The 22,501-nt window shown below is 37.2% G+C and overlaps 1 protein-coding gene across 12 annotated transcripts in view; it reads right to left on the bottom strand.

Moving 5' to 3' along the window:
- LOC128690850 (mucin-3B-like) overlaps positions 1-22,501 on the bottom strand; it is a 245,985-nt gene that overhangs the window by 58,242 nt on the left and 165,242 nt on the right. For 2 of the 12 annotated variants that reach the window (XR_011392078.1, XR_011392083.1), the window contains one exon: positions 20,064-20,167. The exons of the other annotated variants lie outside the window; for them this stretch is intronic. The gene's annotated coding sequence lies outside the window, so the exon portion shown is untranslated. The remainder of the gene's footprint in view (positions 1-20,063; positions 20,168-22,501) is intronic. 12 annotated transcript variants of the gene reach the window in all.

Raw genomic sequence — 22,501 nt, 5'->3', positions numbered from 1 at the left:
AATTTCAAAATAGGGTCTAGAATAAACAATGTAGACATTCTTGGCACTAAAATAACATTTCCTCTGTTCATCAGTCATGTCCCCAGGCCTCTCCTATATTAGGCTTGCTTTCCAATCTGAATTTTTATTCACACAAAAAAGTGAATACAGAGGAACCCCAGATTTCGTCCGCACCGGATATCATACAATTTGGATTTTGACCACTTTTTTTGGCGAAATTTTACTCCGGATTTCGTCCATTGTCTCGGAAATTGTCCGTATCAGATGTGTCCCCCTGGGCCACTCCTACGTTCGTGACTCACTCTTGGACACATTAAATGTCTTATTTTACGTTATAGACATTTTCATTAATCCATCTATGATAGTTTCTTCAAAATTATATAAGAAACACGTTACATAGCATATAAACATGCAATGTTTATATGCCTGGAGTTTGCCTGGAGAGAGTTCCGGTGGGTCAACGCCCCTGCAGCCCAATCTGTGACCAGGCCTCATGGTGGATCAGGGCCTGATCAACCAGGCTGTTACTGCTGGCTGCACACAATCCACTGTACGAACCACAGCCCAGCTGGTCAGGTACCGACTTATGTGATGTATGTTAAATAATAATTACTCTTGGGACCATTAAATGTCTCATTTTACATTAATATAGACATTTTCATTAATCCATCTATGATATTTTCTTCAAAATTATATAAGAAACACTTTACATAGCATATAAACATGCAATGTTTATATGCTATGTATGTTTAATAATAATCACTCTCGGGCACATTAACCCTTAAACTGTCCAAAAATAGATCTACGTTTGTTCGCGTAGCGCTCCAAACATAGATCTACTTTTTTTTACATGCTTTCTTACGGAGAAAATTAAGGTCAGAGTGCTATGAGTGCAAATGTAGATCTACGTTTTGACAGTTTAAGGGTTAAATGTCTTATTTTACGTTAATAGAGACATTTTCATCAATCCAAGATATTTTCTTAAAAATTATATAAGCATATAAACATGCAATATTTAAATGCTATATAAACATGTAATGTTTATATACTATCGAGGGGTGAGTCGGTGGAGGGAAAAATTACATTTTCTCTGGTCCAGCATTAGAGAAAATTGTATGAGTCTGCATCTGGTCCAGTCACCGCCCTTAATACACTTTACATAACCCTTTTGTTTACAATTCTCAGCAGGAATTATTCATTGCTTCTCCCTTTGTTTATGATGGCATCTAAAGGTAGTTGTTAGAAACGATTAAAATCAGTGAACATGGTATGTCGATGGTAATAATGTGGCTGTGGGCCACAGTATATGTAGCTGGTAGATATAGCCCAGGCGGATGTAGTCTGCCTGGGATGTAGTCCGCCTGGGACTACAAATAAAAACTACTCACCTCTTACCCTACATTAAGACTACAAATATTTTAAGGTAAGTAATAAATGTACTGTGTATGTATTTTACTTTTTATTGTGTTTTAATGCCTAGTTCTATCACTAACTTACTATAAGTTAGTGTAAACATGACAACCTTATACCTGTTGTGGAATCCATTGTGGCTTTGGGGAAGTCCATGGGATTGGATGTGAGTGGCCAAGATGTGGAAGGGTTGGTGGACAACCACAGGGAAGAGCTAACCACTTAAGAGGTGCAACACTATAGTTATTCTCTATAAAATTTATTTTATGTTAAGATTTTTGGGTGTCTGAAATAGATTAATTGGATTTACATTATTTCTTATGGGAAATATTGCTTCAGTTTTCATCCGTTTCAGATTTAAACTGACCTCCTGGAATGCATTAAGGATGAAATCCAGGGTCCCACTGTATTTACTGTCATGCAGACTACTGCATTATTGCAATACAGCCTCTCCTCACGTAGCGACATACTCGTTTACCGATGCCTCGGACTTACGACGGGCTCTTTGACCAGTATTTATATCTAAATAATGTACAGTGGACTCCCGCATAACGATCACCTCCGAATGCGACCAATTATGTAAGAGTATTTATGTAAGTGTGTTTGTACGTGTATGTTTGGGGGTCTGAAATGGACTAATCTACTTCACAATATTCCTTATGGGAACAAATTCGGTCAGTACTGGCACCTGAACATACTTCTGGAGTGAAAAAATATCGTTAACCGGGGGTCCACTGTATATCAAAGCTGAGTTCCTCTATTCTGTTTATTTCAATATACAGTACACTACTGTATAGACATTTAAAAATATACCAGAAATGTTATAAATGGGGCAAAGGTGACATTAACCCGTAAACAGTCCAAACGTATATATACATTTTTTCAACATATGGAAGTATGTAAAAAAAGTAATCTTCTTTTTGTTTTTTTACATCTGAAAATGTGTAAAAAACTTTGATCTACTTTTTTTTTTGTTATATTTGAAAATATGTAAAAAAAACGTAATCTACTTTTGTAGCACTACACATGTGAACGTAGATCTGCTTGGACCGTTTACGGGTTAAAACAATATCAAAGATGATTGACACAAACTCGCTACCATTATAGTATGCTCCTCACTTAGCAATGAATTTGTTTAACGATGTGGTCTTAGGAGCGGAACTCCGTCGTTAAGTGAGGAGAGGCTGTAATTGTATAAATAATGTCAGTGCATTCCTAAATGCACATCAGACTGGTCAGACGAACGCATTTTCGACAACTTATGTCATTTGTATATGGCCTCTCTTCATTTACCAACATATGTACTTGTTTACGGACAACTCAGAGTTACGACGGGCTCTCCCACGAGTCAGCATTGTATGCCATACGAGAACTTGGGTCACGGAAACGGGCAGCGCGGTGTCTCAGCGTCAAGCATCTAAATCACCTCCTTACAGCCACTCAGTACACTAGCTTTTAAAGTCTCCACGACTACATCTTTGTACAAATTTGTACTTGATTGTGCACCCCATAGTACAAGACAGAAGTGCAGCAGCACTTGGAAGAGGAAAATGGAAGAAGTACAATAGAAGTTCATTGTAAAGGGGTCAGTAATGGGTCTCAGTATCAAGCAATCTCCAAGATTACATATTTAATCTATAAATTTGTACTTGACTGTGCACCCCATAGTACAAGATGGAAGAAGTACAAAAGAAGTTCAAAGTAAAAGGGTTAGCTGGTGTGTTCATCTGTGTTTACATTCTCCGTCTCTCATGGCAGCTTAACCCTTTCAGAGTTGGTGCCGTACTAGTACGCATAAATTCTAGCGTCTTCAAGTCTAGCGAGAGAAAGCTGGTAGGCCTACATATGAAAGAATGGGTCTATGTGGTCAGTGTGCGCATTCTAAAAAAAATCCTGCAGCACACAGTGTGTAATAAGAAAAAAAAATCCGACTGTGTTTTTGGTTTAACCCCTTCAGGGTCCAAGGCCCAAATCTGAAGTGGTGCCCCAGTGTCCAAGAATTTAAAAAAAAAAAATTGTTATTTTTTCTTATGAAATGGTAGAGAATCTTTTTGTGAAGGTAATAAAACAAAAAGTACGAAATTTGATGGAAAATTGATGAAATTATGCTCTCGCGAATTTTGATGTGTCAGCGATATTTACGAATCGGCGATTTTGCTGACTTTGACTCCCATTTTAGGCCAATTACATTATTCCAGTCAACCAAATTCTTAGCTATTTCACTAGTATTACTTCTATTCTATCGACTGAGCACAAGAAATCGCCAAGTCAACTGTTTCAACTACAAATTAAAGTGATCGGAAATTGTTAATTTGGCCAATTTAACACAAAGTTCAAAATATTCCAATTTCAAAATAGGGTCCAGAATAAACAATGTAGGTATTCCTAGAACTAAACTAACATTTCCTCTGTTCATTAGTTACGTTTTGAGGCTTTACAAATAAATTCCATTTTTATTTTTTATTCACATATTGAATTTTTATTCACACCAAAAAATAGAAGATTTACTGTTATGCAATACTGTAATAATTGTATAAATATCATCACCATATTTGTGAATGCATATTAGACCCACCAGCTGGCGTGTATTAGACGTGTGAGGTCGTTTGTTTACTCTTGAATATCGGCAAAAATTTAACATTTCTGCTACTTTGAGCTTAGTTTCAAGCCATTTCCAGTGCGAAAACCAATCAAAATCATCTCTATTTCTGTAATATGTCTTCCATTCTATCAAATGAGACCAAGAAATCACAAATAGAACTATAAAAAACATACGAAAAAACACTGCAAAGTCGCTGTTTTAATCGAAAAATCATGATTTCAGTTTTTTCTCTCATTATACACAGCGTGCTGCAGGATCTGTTTTATGTGGTGCACACATACCACATATATGTATTCTCTCATATCTAGGCCCAAATGTACCACTCACAGTTTATCAGAGTGAGCTGAGCTCATGACGTAGATCTACGGTTTGGACCCTGAACGTAAAGTCGTAGACCTACGGGACGGATCCTCAAAGGGTTAAAACAGCGACTTTGCAGTGTATTTTTGTATGCTATTTATCGTTGTATTCTAGTTTTCCTGGTCTCATTTTATAGAATGGAAGACATATTATGGAAATTGAGATGATTTTGATTGGTTTCACAATGAAAGGTACCTTAAAATTGAGCTCAAAGTAGCAGAAATGTTCAATTTTTTCCAAAGTTCAGAAGTAAACAAATCATGCCATGCGTCCAATACACGTCAACTGGAGTCTAATATTCTTTCACAAATGCGCTGATATTATTTATACCATTTCTACACCATTTATACACTAATGCAGTACACTGCATAACAGTAAATCTTCTATTTTTGTGAGAATAAAAATTCAAAGTGGAAAGCAAAAGAAATGTAACAAAGGCCGGGGGACATGACTAATGAATAGAGGAAATGTTATTTTAGTACCAAGGATGTCTGTCTTTTTTATTCTGGATCATATTTGGAAATTGACATCTTTTGAATTTTTTTGTGAAATTGGCAAAATTGCCAATTTATGACCACTTTATTGGATAGTTGAAATAGGTATATGGGTGGTTTCTTGTACTCATTCGATAGAAAAAATGGAGTTCCTGCGAAATAGTTATAATTTTTGTCGACTGGTACATTGGAATTGGGTGAAAATATTGCTCAAAGTGGGCGAAATCGCCGATGCGTAAACATCGCCGAGACCGCTAACTTTGCGAGAGCATAATTCCGTAAGTTTTCCATCAAATTTCATATTTTTGGTGTCATTATGATCGGGAAAAGATTCTCTATCATTTCATAAGAACAAATTTTTTTTTTTTTTTTTTTTGAAAAATTTCCAACCCAGAACAAATTTAGGAGAGGGCCTGCCGACCCTGAAAGGGTTAATTAAGAAATGATTAAACTCAGTGAACAAGATATGTCGATGGTGGTGATGATAATATAATATAATTAATAATAAAATATAATTAATCACTCAGGGGTGCTTTAAATGTCATTCGTATTTTGTATAGGTTTGGTGCTGACATTTAAAGCACTCCAGAGCTACGTGTACTGTTATTATTACAAGAAATCTTTATCATTATTATTAGTAAGTATTATTATTATTATTATCATCATCACCATCAACATACCTTGTTCACTGAGTTGAATCATTTCTTAATTAAGCTGCCCTGAGAGATAGAATGTAAATACAGACAAACACACCAGCTAATCTCTTTACTGTGAACTTCTTTTGTATTTCCATTTTCCTCTTGTTTTTCCTCTCTCAAGTGCTGCTGCACTTGTACAGTGGACCGCCCGCCTTACGATGGCATTATGTTACGTTAAATCCGCCAAACGATACATTTTAAAGCAAAAATTTTGCCTCGTCTCACACTAAAAAACTCGCCTTACGTGATTCGTCCAGGACGCGTCCCACGTGTGGCCTCAGCGCCAGTGTTTACAAGCAAGCCAGTGTGGTCGCATCTACGCATACATTCGGTATATTTCACATTATCCCAGTATTTTTAGTGCTTGTAACTGCAAAATATGTCACTACGGACCCCAAAAAAGCTTCTAGTGCCATCCCTGTGGTAAAAAGGGTGAGAATTAGTATGGAATTGAAAAAAAGAGATTAAGGAAATGTGTGCAAAGTGGCTTGAAGTGCAAACTTTTATGGATGAAAATCACCCTCACACAGCTATTGCAAGCCGTGCTGGTGACTATTACAATGACAATGTTGTGAACCACTTTAGACAAATCATAAAGGTACGAGAGGTACAGAGCTCTATGGACAGATATGTTGTGCGACAGAGGTCCAGTGACTCTCAAGCTGATCCTAGTGGCATTAAAAGAAGGGAAGTAACCCCAGAAAAGGACTTGATACCTCAAGTCCTAATGGGAGGGGATTCCCCTTCTAAACAATAACAACTTCCACACACTCCCCTCCTCCCATCCCATCAATCACCAACAGATCTTCAATAATGGAAGGGGATTCCCCTTCTAAACAATAACAACTTTCACACACTCACCTCCTCCCATCCCATCAATCATCACCAGATCTTCAATAAAGGTAAGGGTCATGTATTCTATTTTTAGTAGAGTATTAACTGTGCATGTCTTCTTCAGTCTGTGTATTAAAATTAATATTTCATGTGGTAATTTTTTTTTTCATACTTTTGGGTGTCTTGCACGGATTAATTTGATTTCCATTATTTCTTATGGGGAAAATTAATTTGCCCTACGATAATTTCGGCATATGATGATCTCTCAGGAACGGATTAATATCATAAGGCAGGGGTCCACTGTACTATGGGGTGCACAACAGACGTGCACCAGCACTTGCAAGAGAAAAAAAAACAAGAGGAATATGGAAGTAGTACAAAAGAGTACATAGTAAAGGGGTTAGCTGGTGTGTTCATCTGTATGTTGACATTTTCTGTCTCTCTCATGGCAGCTTAAGAAATTATTAAACTTAGTGAACAAGGTATGTCGATGGCAATAATTATAATAATAATAATTAATAATAATCGCTCTGGGGCACTTTAAAAGTCATACATATTTTGTATAGGTTTGGCAGTTGACATTCAAAGCACTCAGAGTGATTATTATTATTAATTTTTATTATTGTTACATTATATTATTATTATATTCTCTGTGTCTCATGGCAGCTTAATAAATGATTAAGCTCAGTGAACAAGGTATATGGATGGTAATAATAATAATAATAATAATAATAATACGTAATTATAAATTATAAAATTATAAAATGAGAAACTAGCTAGGTTGCAGGAAAGGCTATTGAAATCTTGCAGAAGTGTTATAAGAAGAGCAGAGTATGGAGAGTAAAAGAAAGCTGAAGAAAGTGGTGAGAGATTGCAAAAACAGAGCCGATGATAGAGTGGGAGAGGCACTGTCAAAAACTTTGATGAAAATTAGAAACAATTTTGGAGTGAGATAAACAAGTTAAGAAAGCCTAGGGAACAAATGGATTCATCAGGAAAAACAGATTAGGGGAGTTAGTAGATGGGGAGCAGGAGGTATTGGGTAGATGGCGGGAATATTTTGAGGAACTTTTAAATGTCGATGAAGAAAGGGAGGCGGTAATTTTATGCACTGGTCAAGGAGGTATAACATCTTTTAGGAGTGCAAAAGAGCAGGATGTGAGTGTCGGGGAGGTGCGTGAGGCATTACGTAGAATGAAAGGGGGTAAAACAGCTAGAACTGATGGGAACATGACAGAAATATTAAAAGCAGGGGGAGGGGGATATACTACTGTTGGAGTGGTTAGTATTTTTGTTTAATAAATGTATGAAAGAGGGGAAGGTACCTAGGATTGGCAGAGAGCTTGTATAGTTCCTTTATATAAAGCGAAGGGGGACAAGAGAGATTGTAAAAATTATAGGGGAAGAAGTTTACTGAGTATACCAGGAAAAGTGTATGGTAGGGTTATTATTGAAAGAATTAGAGGTAAGACAGAGAGCAGGATTTCGGATGAGCAAGGAGCTTTCGAGTGGGTAGGGGATGTGTAGATCAAGTGTTTACATTGAAGCATATATGTGAACAGTATTTAGATAAAGGTAGGAAAGTTTTCATTGCATTTATGGATTTAAAAAAGGCATATAATAGAGTGGATAGGGGAGCAATGTGGCAGATGTTGCAAGTATATAGAATAGGTAGTGAGTTACTAAATGCTCTAAGGAGTTTTTATGAGGATAGTGAGGCTCATGTTTGGGTGTGTAGAAGAGAGGAAGATTACTTCCCAGTAAAAGTAGGTCTTAGACAGGGATGTGTAATGTCAGAATGGTTGTATACAATTATAGATGGGGTTGTAAAAGAAGTAAATGCTAGGGTGATGGAGAGAGGAGTGGGATTAAATTATGGGTAATCAAATACAAAATGGGAGTTGACACAGTTACTTTTTGCTGATGATACTGTGTTTATGGTAGATTAGAAAGAAAAGTTACAAAGGCTAGTGGATGAGTTTGGGAGGGTGTGTAAAGGTCAAAAGTTGAAATTGAACATGGATAAGAGTAAGGTGATGAGGGTATCAAATGATTTAGATAAAGAAAAATTGGATATTGCATTGGAGAGAGGGAGTATGGAAGAAGTGAATGTTTCCAGATATTTAGGAGTTGATGTGTCAGCAGATGGGTTTATGAAGGATGAGGTTAGTCATAGAATTGATGAAGGAAAAAAGGCGAGTGGTGCATTGAGATATATGTTGAGACAAAAAAAAAACGTTATCTATGGAAGCAAAGAAGGAAATGTGAAATTATAATGGTACCAACTCTCTTACATGAGTGTGAAGCTTGGGTTGTAAATGCTGCAGCGAGGAGGCAGTTGGAGGCAGTGGAGATGTTCTGTTTAAGGGCTATGTGTGGTGTAAATATTATGCAGAAAATTTGGAGTGGAGAAATTAGGAGAAGGTGTGGAGTTAATAAAAGTATTAATCAGAGGGCTGAAGGGGGGGTTGTTGAGGTGGTTTGGTCATTTAGAGAGAATGGATCAAAGTAGAATGACATGGAGAGTGTATAAATCTGTAGGGGAAGGAAGGCGGGGTAGGGGTCGTCCTCGAAAAGGTTGGAGGGAGGGGGTAAAGGAGGTTATGTGGGTGAGGGGCTTGGACTTCCAGAAAGCATGTGTGAGCGTGTTAGATAGGAGTGAATGGAGACGAATGGTTTTTGGGAACTGACGAGCTGTTTTAGTGTGAGCAGGGTAATATTTAGTGAAGGGATTCAGGGAAACCGGTTATTTTTATATAGCCGGACTTGAGTCCTGGAAATGGGAAGTACAATGCCTGCACTTTAAAGGAAGGATTTGGGATATTGGCAATTTGGAGGGATATGTTGTGTATCTTTATACGTATATGCTTCTAAACTGTTGTATTCTGAGCACCTCTGCAAAAACAGTGATTATGTGTGAGTGAGGTGAAAGTGTTAAATGATGATGAAAGTATTTTCTTTTTGGGTCCCCCCTGCCTCGGTGGGAGACAGCCGACTTGTTTAAAAAAAAAAAAATATATTTTCATTAAATTTTGCACATTTTCACTAACACTATACACTTTCACCTCCCTCTTACTTGTTGCTGCCATTTTCCTCTTGTCCCATCTACCTCTTACTCTAACTGTAGCTACAACTAATAATGATCTGATATATCAGTTGCCCCTCTATAAACGTGTACATCCTGGAGCCTACACATCAACCTTTTATCCACCAATACATATCTAACAAACTACTTTCATTACATGCTATATCATACCTTGTATATTTATTTATCCTCTTTTTCATAAAATATGTATTACTTATTAACAAACCTCTTTATACACATAGCTCAATTAAAGGCTCCCCATTTTCATTTACTCCTGGCACCCCAAATCTACCTACTACTCCCTCCACAACATTTTTACCCACTTTAGCATTGAAATCCCCAACCACAAGTATCTCACACTTGGTTCAAAACTCCCGACCCATTCACTCAACATTTCCCAAAATCTCTCTCTTCTACACTTCTCTCTTCTCCAGGTGAATATACGCTTACTATAACCCACTTTTCACATCCAACCTTTATTCTACGCCACATAATCTTTGAATTAATACATTTATAATCCCTCTTTTCCTGCCATAGCTCATCCTTCAACATTACTGCTACTACTCATTTAGCTCTAACTCTACTCGAAACCCCTGACCTAATCCCATTTATTCCTCTACACTGAAACTCTCCCACCCCCTTCAGCTTCATTTCACTTAAAGCCAGAACATCCAGCTTCTTCTCATTCATAACATCCACAATCATCTCTTTCTTATCAGTCACACAAGATCCACGCACATGCAGACATCCCACTTTGACAATTTTCTTCTTATTCTTTTTAGTAATTATTACAGGAAAAGGAGTTACTAGCCCATTGTTCCCGGCATTTTAATTGACTTTTACAACATACATGGCTTACAAAGGAAAGATTCTTATTCCACTTCCCCATGGATATAGGAAAAGTAATAAGAACAAGAACTATTAAGATAAAATCAAAGAACACTCAGATGAGTATGTATAAATAGGTATAATTCTAAAATTATCACTTACAGTGGTAAGGCAGTTGGTATGTAAGGATACATTATAGCATACTATGTCATATGGAAATATCAACAAAATGTCTTGGTAAAAACTGGGGTAGGCGCACAAGTCCCATAACATTAACAGTAATAGAATAGGTTAGGTTTTATCATACTGTCCATAAATCATGATGAAAGATATTAAATAAAATTAAATAAACAAATCATTTAGGTATCCCTACCAGGAATAATTAACAATAAAATAAACTTAAAAAAATGATGACGAATACAAAAGTATCATACTGTACATTATTATTTTCTCTTAACACAACATGCAAATTAGTCCTTACACACATGTCTGTATGGAGATGAAGAATTTGTGAATATACACACACACACTCAAGAAGGAATGAACATCACTGAATATACTGAAGTGCATATATTAAAACCATTAAGACACCCGTCATGTGTGCACATATCAACACACACACACACACACACACACACACACACACACACACACACACACACACACACACACACACACACACTCACTACAACAAAATTCTAGCTTCAATATAAATTTGAGACCTTCCCAGCAGGTTAGATGTTTATTAATTCTATGTGGGGAGTAAATGACCTCTTCAGATTTTCCTCTCACTCTTGATATGAAAGATGCTGAGCACAGAACAATATTAAAGTTGTGAGCAGCACTGATTAGAAAAGTAGCATGAATGGCATTGCTTCTCGTTTTGAATGTTCATATAATCCATCCTATCATTTGCTGCACTAGACTTATTCTTCTTCTTTCAACAAACTGGCTGTATCTCACTGAGGCAGGGTGGCCCAAAAAGAAAAACAAAAGTTTCTCTTTTTAACTTTAGTAACGTACACAAGAGAAGGGGTTACTAGCCCCTTGCTCCCAGCATTTTGGTCACCTCTTATGACACGCATGGCTTATGGAGGAAGAATTCTGTTCTACTTTCCCATGGAGAACTAGACTCATTGTGTACTCTAAATAATAAGTCATCATACATAATTATTCCTACTTTCTAGGAGATGGTATGCCTGTGTTCTGTATAATGTGCTACTTTTGAGTTCTTTATTCTTTATACATCTAAGCAGTTAAAATTTGTCACCAATGAACATCATGTGACTGTCATTTGCCCATCAGTAAACTTTGCTGATACTGCACCTGTTGTAATCTTTTGTGTCTTATACAGGGGTAACTTTCATACTTATTTTGGCAACTTCTGCAAAAGAAGTTGTTGCTAGTATTTTTATCCATGTTTACTTTAAGAATAGAAAACAGCAGAGGTGTTAGGATTTTGCCTTGAAGTATTGAGCTTTTTACTCTACTAAGATTTGCTTACTACCACAGTGTTATCTGTTAAAAATTACAGTATGCATTTCTCTACTTTTTCTGTTATACTTTTTTATTTTTTTTTTATCAACACATCGGCCGTTTCCCACCAAGGTAGGGTGGCCTGAAAAAGAAAAATTCTCATTATCATTCATTCCATCACTGTCTTGCCAGAGGCATGCTTACACTACAGTTATAAAACTGCAACATTAACACCCCTCCTTCAGAATGCTGGCACTGTACTTCCCATTTCCAGGAATTAAGCCCTGTCTGCTGGTTTCCACTGAATCTCTTCATAAATATTGCCTTGCTTACACTCCAACAGCACATCAAGTCCTAAAAACCATTTGTCTCCACTTGCTCCTATCTAACATGCTCACATACACTTGCACTTGCTGGAAGTCCAAGCCCCTTGCACACAAAACCTCCTTTACCCCCTCCCTCCAACCTTTCCTAGGCAGACCCCCATCCTGCCTTCCCTCAACTACACATTTATATACTCTCGAAGTCATTCTATTTTGTTCCATCCTCTCTACATGTCCAAACCATCTCAATAACCCCTCCTCAGCCCTCTGAATAGTTTTGCTAATCCCACACCTGCTCCTAATCTCCAAACCACAGATTTTCTGCATTATATTCACACCGAACATTGCCCTCAGACATGACATCTCCACTGCCTCCAGCCTTCTCTTTGTTGCAACATTCACCACCAATGCCTCACACCCATACAAGAGCATTGGTATAGCTATACTCTCATACATTCCCCTCTTTGTTTCCATGGATAAAGTTCTTTGTCTCCACAGACTCCTCAGTGCACCACTCACCTTTTTATCCTCATTGATTCTATGATTCACCTTATCTTTCATAGACCCATCTGCTGACACGTCCACTTCCAAATATCTGAATACATTCACGTCCTCCATACTCTCTCCCTATCTGATATCCAATCTTCCATTACCTATTTTTTTTTGTTATCCTCATCACCATACTCTTTCCTATATTCATTTCTAATTTCCTTCTTTTACATACCCTACCAAACTCATCAACCAACCTCTGCAACTTCTCTTCAGAATCCCCCAAAAGCACAGTGTCATCAGCAAAAAGCAACTGTGACAACTCTCACTTTGTGTTAGATTCTTTATCTTTTAACCCCCACACCTCATGCCAACACCCGAGCATTCACTTATACTTATTGACTTCATTTTATAGGCTATCACTCCATGGTCATATTTGCCAACCACCTTCGCAAAATTCATGTAGGCTACATTGTTTTTGGTTTCCTTCCAAAACAAAAGTAATTTTGTCATAATGATCTTACTTTAAATCCATGTTGACTTGGGTTATGTAGGCCAAGCAAATCCATAAAAAATAATGTGGTGGTGTCACAGCACCCTTTCAAAGATTTTATTTATGATGCATGATGTTAATACTGCTGGTCTGAAATATTTTTTTGTCATGAATCTATTTAACCCTTAAACTGTCTAAACGTAGATCTACGTTTTTTCAACATTTTAAAGTATGTAAAAAAACGTAGGCTTTTTTTTTTTTTACTTTTGTAAATGTGTAAAAAAAACTTTAATATACTTTTTTTTTGTTATACGTACACGTATTTGAAAATATGTAAAAAAACATAGATCTACTCTTGGACCACTACGCATGTAAGCATAGATCTGTTTGGACAGTTTAAGGGTTAAAGGCCCTGGAATTTCACTTGACTCTAAGCTCCTTCCCCAATGAACACTGTGTGCATGATAAAGGTACTGTACTTTGCATCTCTTTATAAATGAAGAATGCTTTGAATGAGGTTCAGCTGCTGCATGTATGAGTATGTCAATTTCAATTTTGAGGTCTAAAGGATATGTAATCATGTGAGACAAAATTTGTAGGGTGAGCAAAGTTAATGAAGAAATTATCTGGCTGTTCAACTCTCATGGTACTGAATAGATTGCTCAACACTAATTCATACTCTTCAGGGTTTTTCTTATTTCTTTTTCTCATCTTTGAGTAGAGGTCTAATACTGAAAAAGGGTTTTGACTTGGATTTGTATATGTGAAAAAGTATAATTGAGGATTTTTCCCAATTCCCTTTTCCATATATCAATCCCATTAACCCTTTGAGGGTAGCCAGGCCCTCTCAGAGATTTGTTCTCATGGTCGCCAAAATTAAAAAAAAAAAAAAAAAAAAATCTTATGAAAAGATAAAGAATCCTTTCCCAGTCATAATGGCACCAAAAGTATGAAATCTGATGAAAAACTTATGGAATTATGCTCTCGCGAATTAGTGGTCTCGATGATGTTTACGCATCGGCGATTTTGCCCACTTTGAGCCCTATTTTCGGCCAATTCCAGTGTACTAGTCGACAAAAATCATAACTATTTCGCTAGAAATCTGTTTTTTCTATCGAATGAGTACAAGAAACCACCCATTTACCGATTTCACCTATCCAATAAAGTGGTCAGAATTTAGCAATTTTGCCAATTTCACACAAATTTCAAAAGATGCCAATTTCCAAATGGGGTCCAGAATAAATAAGAAAGACATTCCTGGCACTAAAATAACATTTCCTCTGTTCATTAGTCACATCTCCATGCCCCTCTTACATTTCTTTTGCTTTCCACTTTGAATTTTTATTCTCACAAAAAAATAGAAGATTTACTGCTACGCAGACTACTGCATTAGTGTAGAAATGGCATAAATACTACCAGCGCGCTTGTGAAAGAATATAAGATTCACCAGTCGACGTGTATTGGATGCGTGGCATGATTTGCTTACTTTTGAACTTTGGCAAAAATCGAACATTTCTGCTACTTTGAGCTCAATTTCAAGGCACTTTTCATTGTGAAACCAATCAAAATCATCTCAATTTCTGTAATGTCTTCCATTCTATAAAATAAGACCAGGAAAACTAGAATACAACCATAAATACCATATGAAAATACAGTGCAAAGTCGCTGTTTTAAACCAAAAACACGGTCAAAGTTTTTTTTTCTCATTACGTACTGTGTGCTGCAGGATTTTTTTTATACTGCGCACACTGACCACATAGACCCATTCTTTCATATGTAGGCCTACCAGCTTTCTCTTGCTAGATTTGAGGGCGCTAGAATTTATGCGTACTAGTACGTCAAAAACCCTGGCACGTAAGCCGTACTAGTACGGCCGAAACCCCAAAAGTGTTAATTTTGACACTTCACCCCACAGGAACTTTGGAGTAGGCCACAGGTGAAATCTTCTCTATATATTGTAGCCACCAATCATCTTTGTACCTTCAAGTGTTAAAATCATTGAAGTAGCACTTGAAACAACTGATAAAGACCTAAGTGTTAGAGTTTAGCAAGCACAACATTGAAGCACACACTACTGACACTTAAGAAACAAGCATAGGTAAAGGAAGAGGGATGCCTTAGTAAACATGCATATGTACAAAGTAGAGGCATGACAACTCAAAACAGACAAGTAGGAGAATGCTAAGTCACCAGCATGGTACAGTAGCTAAAGCACTGGCCTCCCAGTTTTAGTATGAACTTGCTTACAATGGTTTTAACATGATTTCTCTACAAGTCATTTTTTTTTTTCTGCAAAATTTTTAGTGTCCCTTAATAAATGTTTTTGACAAATGTACATAACTTCATTAATTTTAAAGACCAAAATTTTGTGACAATGTATACTCAAGAGCTCCCCTAATTCTTCATATTTCTTACACATTCTATCATCTACATCAATCTTTTTACCTGAACATATCTATATAAATCCTTTCTCATAAACCTGATTTTATCACTGAAAAGTTCAGCATAAGTGTCATGGAATGAATAGTTCAAATGTGTGAATATAAATAATAACATTTACAACCTGTTTTATGAAAATAATATCCAACTTAGTTTTATATAACCATGAGTGATTTAAACTAATGCATGTATAATGATAGCTCTATTATAAACCTAAACAGATTATAAGGACAGTATTGTCTTATGGACATGGCTGGTGTCAAATATGCCACAAGCCTTACCACAGTATTTTGTAAATTTATTAAAATTTTAAAAATCTTTATTAGTAATACAAGAGACTATTTTACTCAAAAATGTATTAGTCTGCTGATTTAACCCTTTGACTGTCACAAGCCCATTTCTGAAACTGTCATTCTATGTCGCAAAATGTTCGAAAAAAAAAAATTTCTTACCAAAATGTTAGGATTATTTTACAGTGTGTTTTAAGCCTAAAAAAAAATTTTGCCATCAGTACTTAGAGATATAGAGGCGCAAAGTTGGCAGAAAATGAGCCACATATGGCAACAGTGGCGAATGCCGCTCACCCGGTATTCTTTTACTTACTCCAATTCGAAGGTTTCTTGTATTTTCCAATATTTTTCTTTTCTAAGTAACTTATGTGGCTGTGAGACCAAAGTAAGGTGCATTGTTCAAATATACACTCATTGTTTACAACATAATAACTGAACAAACATTATCACTATTAAATTGTTTATAAAACCTGTTTACACAAACAATACAAAACATTGTTTATTACTATTGTTCTATAATATATATACATATGTACAGTCACTGAACACTTTCCTAGGACTGCTGCAGCTTGTGGAACTCTTTGAACCATGGATATATGCAGAGTGGCACTTGACACTCCTCACACATAAAACGAGTGTCTCTGCATTTTTGTGGGCGTTTTGTGGTATGTCCACATACAAAACACCTCTTATGAGCACTTTTCTTGAAAGCAGTAGGAGGCATTTGTATGGGGTAGTGATCACCAGGCCTCAAACGAGATGGCATGTGTTGGCAACTTCATGGGCGCTGGTCTATTGCAGGTGTTGCTCCTTGGAATACCTTTGATATACCTTTGAAGAATTTCAAGAGTATATCTACTCTCTGAGCCCGGCCATAGGCCAGGCTCGTCTGGTGCTTGCCTGGTCAACAAGGCTGTTGCTGCTGGAGGCCCGCTGCCCCACTATTTGTCTGATGACTGACAAACAAAATTCACCATATTTTGGTTCGTTGTTGGTCTTCAACTTGTATATGTTATAAGCATTCAGCATGGAAATATCAAGAAGATGGATAAAAAGTTTTATGTACCACTTATAAAACTCTTGCATATACAACCAGCAAACCCAATCTGCATGTCACATTTGTCCACTAAGCGCATAATGAGGTTGTAGTCCATGACAGCTGCAGGTTTTAGAATGGGTTCATTGGTCTCTATTCTGCCTGCCACTATCTGCCATTTCATTTCGGTGAACTGATGTCAACAATGTGACATCACATTTGTCATGGCACCAAAATGCCATGATGTCATTGCCAGCAAAGGCCTGCACCTCACCTCTGCGAGTGCCAGTGTCGAACCTTGGCATATGCTTACGATTACCACGCACTGTGCCACAAACGTCTGTCATGTTCACGCGTAAGAAATCACTGAGTATGGGGCTTGTGTACCAGTTATCAGTATATAATATATGCCCCTTACCAAGATATGGTTCCATCATTGTTCTAACCACATCACCAGAGATACCCAATAACTTCCTGGTATCTCTCAATGTATTACTGCCAATGTACACAATTATATCCCAAACCAGACCACTTCTGCAATCACACAGTGCAAATAACTTTATACCAAAGCATTTCCTCTTGCTTGGTATGTACTTGAATGAGTCTTCCTTTGAACAAAATCAAAAACTAATCAATAACAAGCTTCCTGAAGGGATAAAAATACATACAGCACTTTTGTTTCAGGTACATAAACACATTTCTGATCTTATATAACCTATCACTTCTGTCAGGCCTTGTTTTGTCTGGAAAGTGTAATATACGTAACAGTATCAAAAAACGATTGACTCCTATAATATCACTAAAATCTAGGGTTGAAATCAGGCGTTCCGTCGACCAGTATGTGGTGACAGTGTGCTTATACACGTGTGGCATAAGCATTATTGTGGCAAAGAACAGGTACGTCTCTGCCACAGTTGTGTCCTTCCACTTGTGTAGCTGCGACTTTGGCGAAAGAATTGTATTTGCCATAGTGTACTCATAGTATGTGTTGCTTTCCCTGACAATAATTTCCATCAGGGGTTCATCAAAGAATAACTGAAAGCATTCTAGTTCAGTGACATTGTTCCCAAGTGTACACGATGGCTGTATTCCACTTTGTGTTTCATCAAAGTCATGGGGATTGGGAATAAAACTGTCGCCTTGCTGCCACTCCCAGATGCGGTCTGCTGGTGGGTTCTGGATATTGACAAGTGATTGTGGTTGTGCAGGTAATGGTTGTGGTTGTGGATGTTGTGGGAGTGTGGGGTTGGGTGAGGCTGGTTGTGCTTGTGCACAGTCAGCAGCGTAGGTAGTAGCGTGGCCCGCTGCTGGTGCCACATGACTCGTGCCACCACCATCACCTTCTTCCCCACGCACATTACACATCCCTATTGTAACAATATCGTCATCTTCACTGTCAGGTCGTGGTGTAAGGCCACGGGATGTACTCCCAGATTTACTCCTTTGCCTTGGAAAGGCATAAGGCACACTACCAAAACGCACGCTGTGACGTACATACTGCCGTTTCACTAGCAAATATTCCCCCTCACTGTCGCAACTCGAGCTGCTTTCAAACTTTCAAAAACTTTGAAATCACTATCATTATTACTTTCACTGCTCAGATCTGAGGCTTGTAAATGGGGAAATAGTTTCCTTTTTCGTCCTGGTACAGGTGAACGTGAATGAGATGTGCCAGCACCAGAGGTGAACGGTTGTGGGTCATCTGGGTTTTCATCACTAATTACGTTATCCTGGGCACTGCTTTCGGTCACACCCTCTCTAAAACCACGAAATTCACATTCACTGGCACTTCCATCACTGTCAGAACTATCACTTGCGAACAGTAGACCTCCAATCCGCCAAGGAGTGAGGTGTAATAAAGTTGATAGAATTACCGACAATATGTAAAGCACAAGGACACAAGTGTAACTACAGTGGACCCCCGCTTAACGATCACCTCCAAATGCGACCAATTATGTAAGTGTATTTATGTAAGTGCGTTTGTACGTGTATGTTTGGGGGTCTGAAATGGACTAATCTACTTCACAATATTCCTTATGGGAAAAAATTCGGTCAGTACTGGCACCTGAACATACTACTGGAATGAAAAAAGTTCGTTAACCGGGGGTCCACTGTAATGTGACATTTTTATTGTGGCAACATTTCACTTTCCAGGAGCGTTGTCAAGCCGTTACGGCTTGACAAAGCTCCTGGAGAGCGAAACATTGCCACAATAAAAATGTCACATTCGTTGCATTTGTGTCCTTTTACTTTACAAGGAGTGAGATACTTCTTACTGCGAGGCGTAGTGAAAATGGACTACCAAGATGGCATTCCCACAATGCACCACTGGGTCCCAGATTTTTTTCACAGGGTGCACACCCACCATGTAGACCCATTCTCTCTCATGTAGGCCTACCAGCTTTCTCCCTCTTGATCTGAAGCCGCTAGAATTTACGCGTATTAATACATCAAAAACATTGACTCGTAAGACGTATTTATACGATCGAAACAGTCAAAGGGTTAATCTCGCACCATAAGTGGTTGTGCGAGAAACAACTTGTGAATTATTAGCATCACTATAAATAGTCATTCCCATAAAATTTCAACATTTTTTTTAACACGATGGCTGTCTCCCACCGAGGCAGGGTGACCCAAAAAAAGAAATGCTCATCATCATCATTCAAAAATTTCAACATCATTCACACAATGTCAGTCTTTGCAGAGGCACCCAGATATGACAGTTTAGATGTCACTCCAAAAATATAAATAATAAATAATAAAAAGAAAAAGAAAAAGTCTTTAATGCTTCAACATTGAGACTAAAAAAATAAGTGTTGTGATCTACCATAAAAAATGGATCAAAGATTAGCACACATGGAAATGAATCAAACTACTGACATTACTCACTTAAAATGTCTTAAATGTGTATCATCTGCCCAACTCATGAAAGCAGTTGTTAAATACCATATTTTTCATATCCAATGACTGATACTAATGTATAGTACATTAATAACATTTACAATACAATTTAAGTCTCAGTACCCTACAACTGAAGAGAAAAAATATTAAAAGTTTACTACTCTCAATAAGTGTGTGGGAGTTAGTGAGACAAGTACAATGACAAATACACACAAAAAATGCAATACAAGTGTAATTAAATACAACAGATAAATTAATTACAAAACTTGCACAGCACTACACTGAAAACTGTTAATGACAAATACCTGCATATACGACCGCATGGGCAACTTCGCATGGTGTATATACTGTACTGGATAAAGTTGTCCCTACAAATTTGCTCTGGTTACAGTCTTAGAAGACCCGCGAACTAGAAACCGCAAATAAAACAAAATTAAGTCTGTTTTTTTTTTTCAAATCTGTGTTCATTTTGTGTTTCAAAAACCTATCTCTGTAATATATCATTCTATAATGTATCATACTAATCTGATTAATATTGACACACAATATATAATGACCAAAATAAAAAGATTTGGTATGGGAAAGCCACTAAGCCATAACACTGTTAGATAACTGAATCTATTCAAGGGCTGCCCATTAATAAAAGAAAAAAAAGTTGGATAACTGAAACCCATGAATAAAAAGTTCTCGAGAATCTGTAGGGACAACTGTACATACAAATCATAACAGGCTGAAATTAAACTCCACGAGACATGAACTATGTTGGGAGAGCACCTTCATTCATATGAGCAAAATTTATATCCATACAAAAACTCTGTCCTAGATACAAAAAAAAGTGTGTTTAGTAACTCTGTGGCAGCCACAGAGTTAGAAGACATTTTTGTGAGAAAGAATACTGATGTTATTGTATGAAAGTAATCCAGAAATAATCTACATGTGTGAAACACAAACCTGTTGCTTTACACTTACAGGATAGCTGCTCTTTTTTTTTTCTATGTATTTAATTTTTTTAACACACTGGCCGTCTCTCACTGAGGTAAGGTGACCCGAAAAAAATACTTTCCCCCATCACTCACTCCATCACTGTCTTGCCAGAGGCAAGCAGACACTATAGTTCAGAGGCACCTTCAAACTGCAAATATTCCCACCCCTCCTTTAGAGTGAAGACACTACTTCCCACCTTCAGGACTCAAGTTCAGCTAACTGGTTTCCCTGAACCCCTTTACAAAATGTTACCTTGCTCACAGTCCAACAGCATGTCAAGTCCCAAAACCATTAACCTGGTGTATTTAACAGGATTATTCCCTATAATTTTTACACTCCCTTTTGTCCCCCTTTCCTTTATGCAAAGGAACTATGTACACACTGCCAATCCCTAGTTACCTAGCCCTCTGGGGGACTGGCAGGGGGGGAAGTCGTGCACACACGTGCACACATGCACATGAGCACACAATAAAAACAAGGATAAAATTAACAATGAAAGTAATGAACAAAGTATGGAATAGGTAGTAGATTACGAAATGAAGCAAAGAGTTTTTATACAGAAAGTGAAGCATGGAGTAGGGCATATATGAGAAAGGGCTTATTTTCCAGAGGGATTATTTCTAGTAAAAGTAGGCCTTAGACAGGAATGTGTGATATCATTATGGTTATTCAATAAAGAATAAAGTCACACTACTGTGGCTGGAATTATATGAAAATAACTCACACTTATGAGACAAACTTATGATTTATTAATGATCCAATCAGACCAAAACGTTGTCAAAAATTTCAGTCTCCTAAGTGCAGGTATTTTGTGTATGGGTGTTCAATATATTTGTATACAGGCATGTAAAAGAAAGTGAATGCTAGAGTGTTGGGGAAGAGGTGTGGAACTGAAAGATAGCGAGTCTGATACAAGTAGTAATTGTCATAGTTACTCTTTGCCAATGATAGTTCCTTTTGGAGATTCTGAAGAGCTGTTGTAAATGTTGGTGGAGGAGTCTGGGAGGGTGTGTGAAAGAAGGAAATTAAAAGTAAACCTAGGAAAAAAAAACCAAGGTGATGAAAGTTATAAAAGGTTTAGGGAATAAAGTACAATAGTCAATATCAGATTAGAAGAAGTGAATGTATCTAGAATGTATCTAAGTGTTGAGAGTTTGATCTATGAAAGGTGAGGTGAATCATGGAATAGACAAGGGTAAAAAGATATGGGGTACTGAAGCATCTGTGGAAAGAAGTTAATTTAAAAGAAAAAAAAATAGAGGGGGGAATGTACCAGAATGTAATATCAACATTGTTATATGTATGTGAAGCATGGTTTTAAATGTTGCAGAGGAGGAGGATGGAGACAGTGGATATATCATGTTTGAGAGCAATGTATGCAGGGAGTTGGTAGTACAGAAATTAGACGATGGTGCAAGATTACAAAAGGTATAATTCAATGGGCGAAGAAAGGGTTGTAGAGGCAATTTGACCATTTTTCACCAAACCATTTCATTCCAGACATAAAACTGATCTAGCAGCCAGAAATCTGGATCTACATCAGAAACTTTACCTGAACTGTAAATTATACTGTAATTAATAACTTATTAGATGTAATTCCCTTACTGTAAAAATAAAAAATTTAAACAAGTTTATTTTTTAATCCTGACTTAATCATTACTTTGCAAATATAGATCAAAATTCATTGCATAATAATACTGGAAAAGCACTTGATTTTAAGCTGGAAAGTAGAAGAAAAGGAGGAAGGAGGGGAGGGGAG

This window comes from Cherax quadricarinatus, chromosome 1 (genome assembly GCF_038502225.1).
Source record: "Cherax quadricarinatus isolate ZL_2023a chromosome 1, ASM3850222v1, whole genome shotgun sequence".
Lineage (NCBI taxonomy): Eukaryota > Metazoa > Arthropoda > Malacostraca > Decapoda > Parastacidae > Cherax > Cherax quadricarinatus.
The sequence above is the reverse complement of the archived record's forward strand: the minus strand, read 5'-3'. Positions and strand labels throughout refer to the sequence as shown.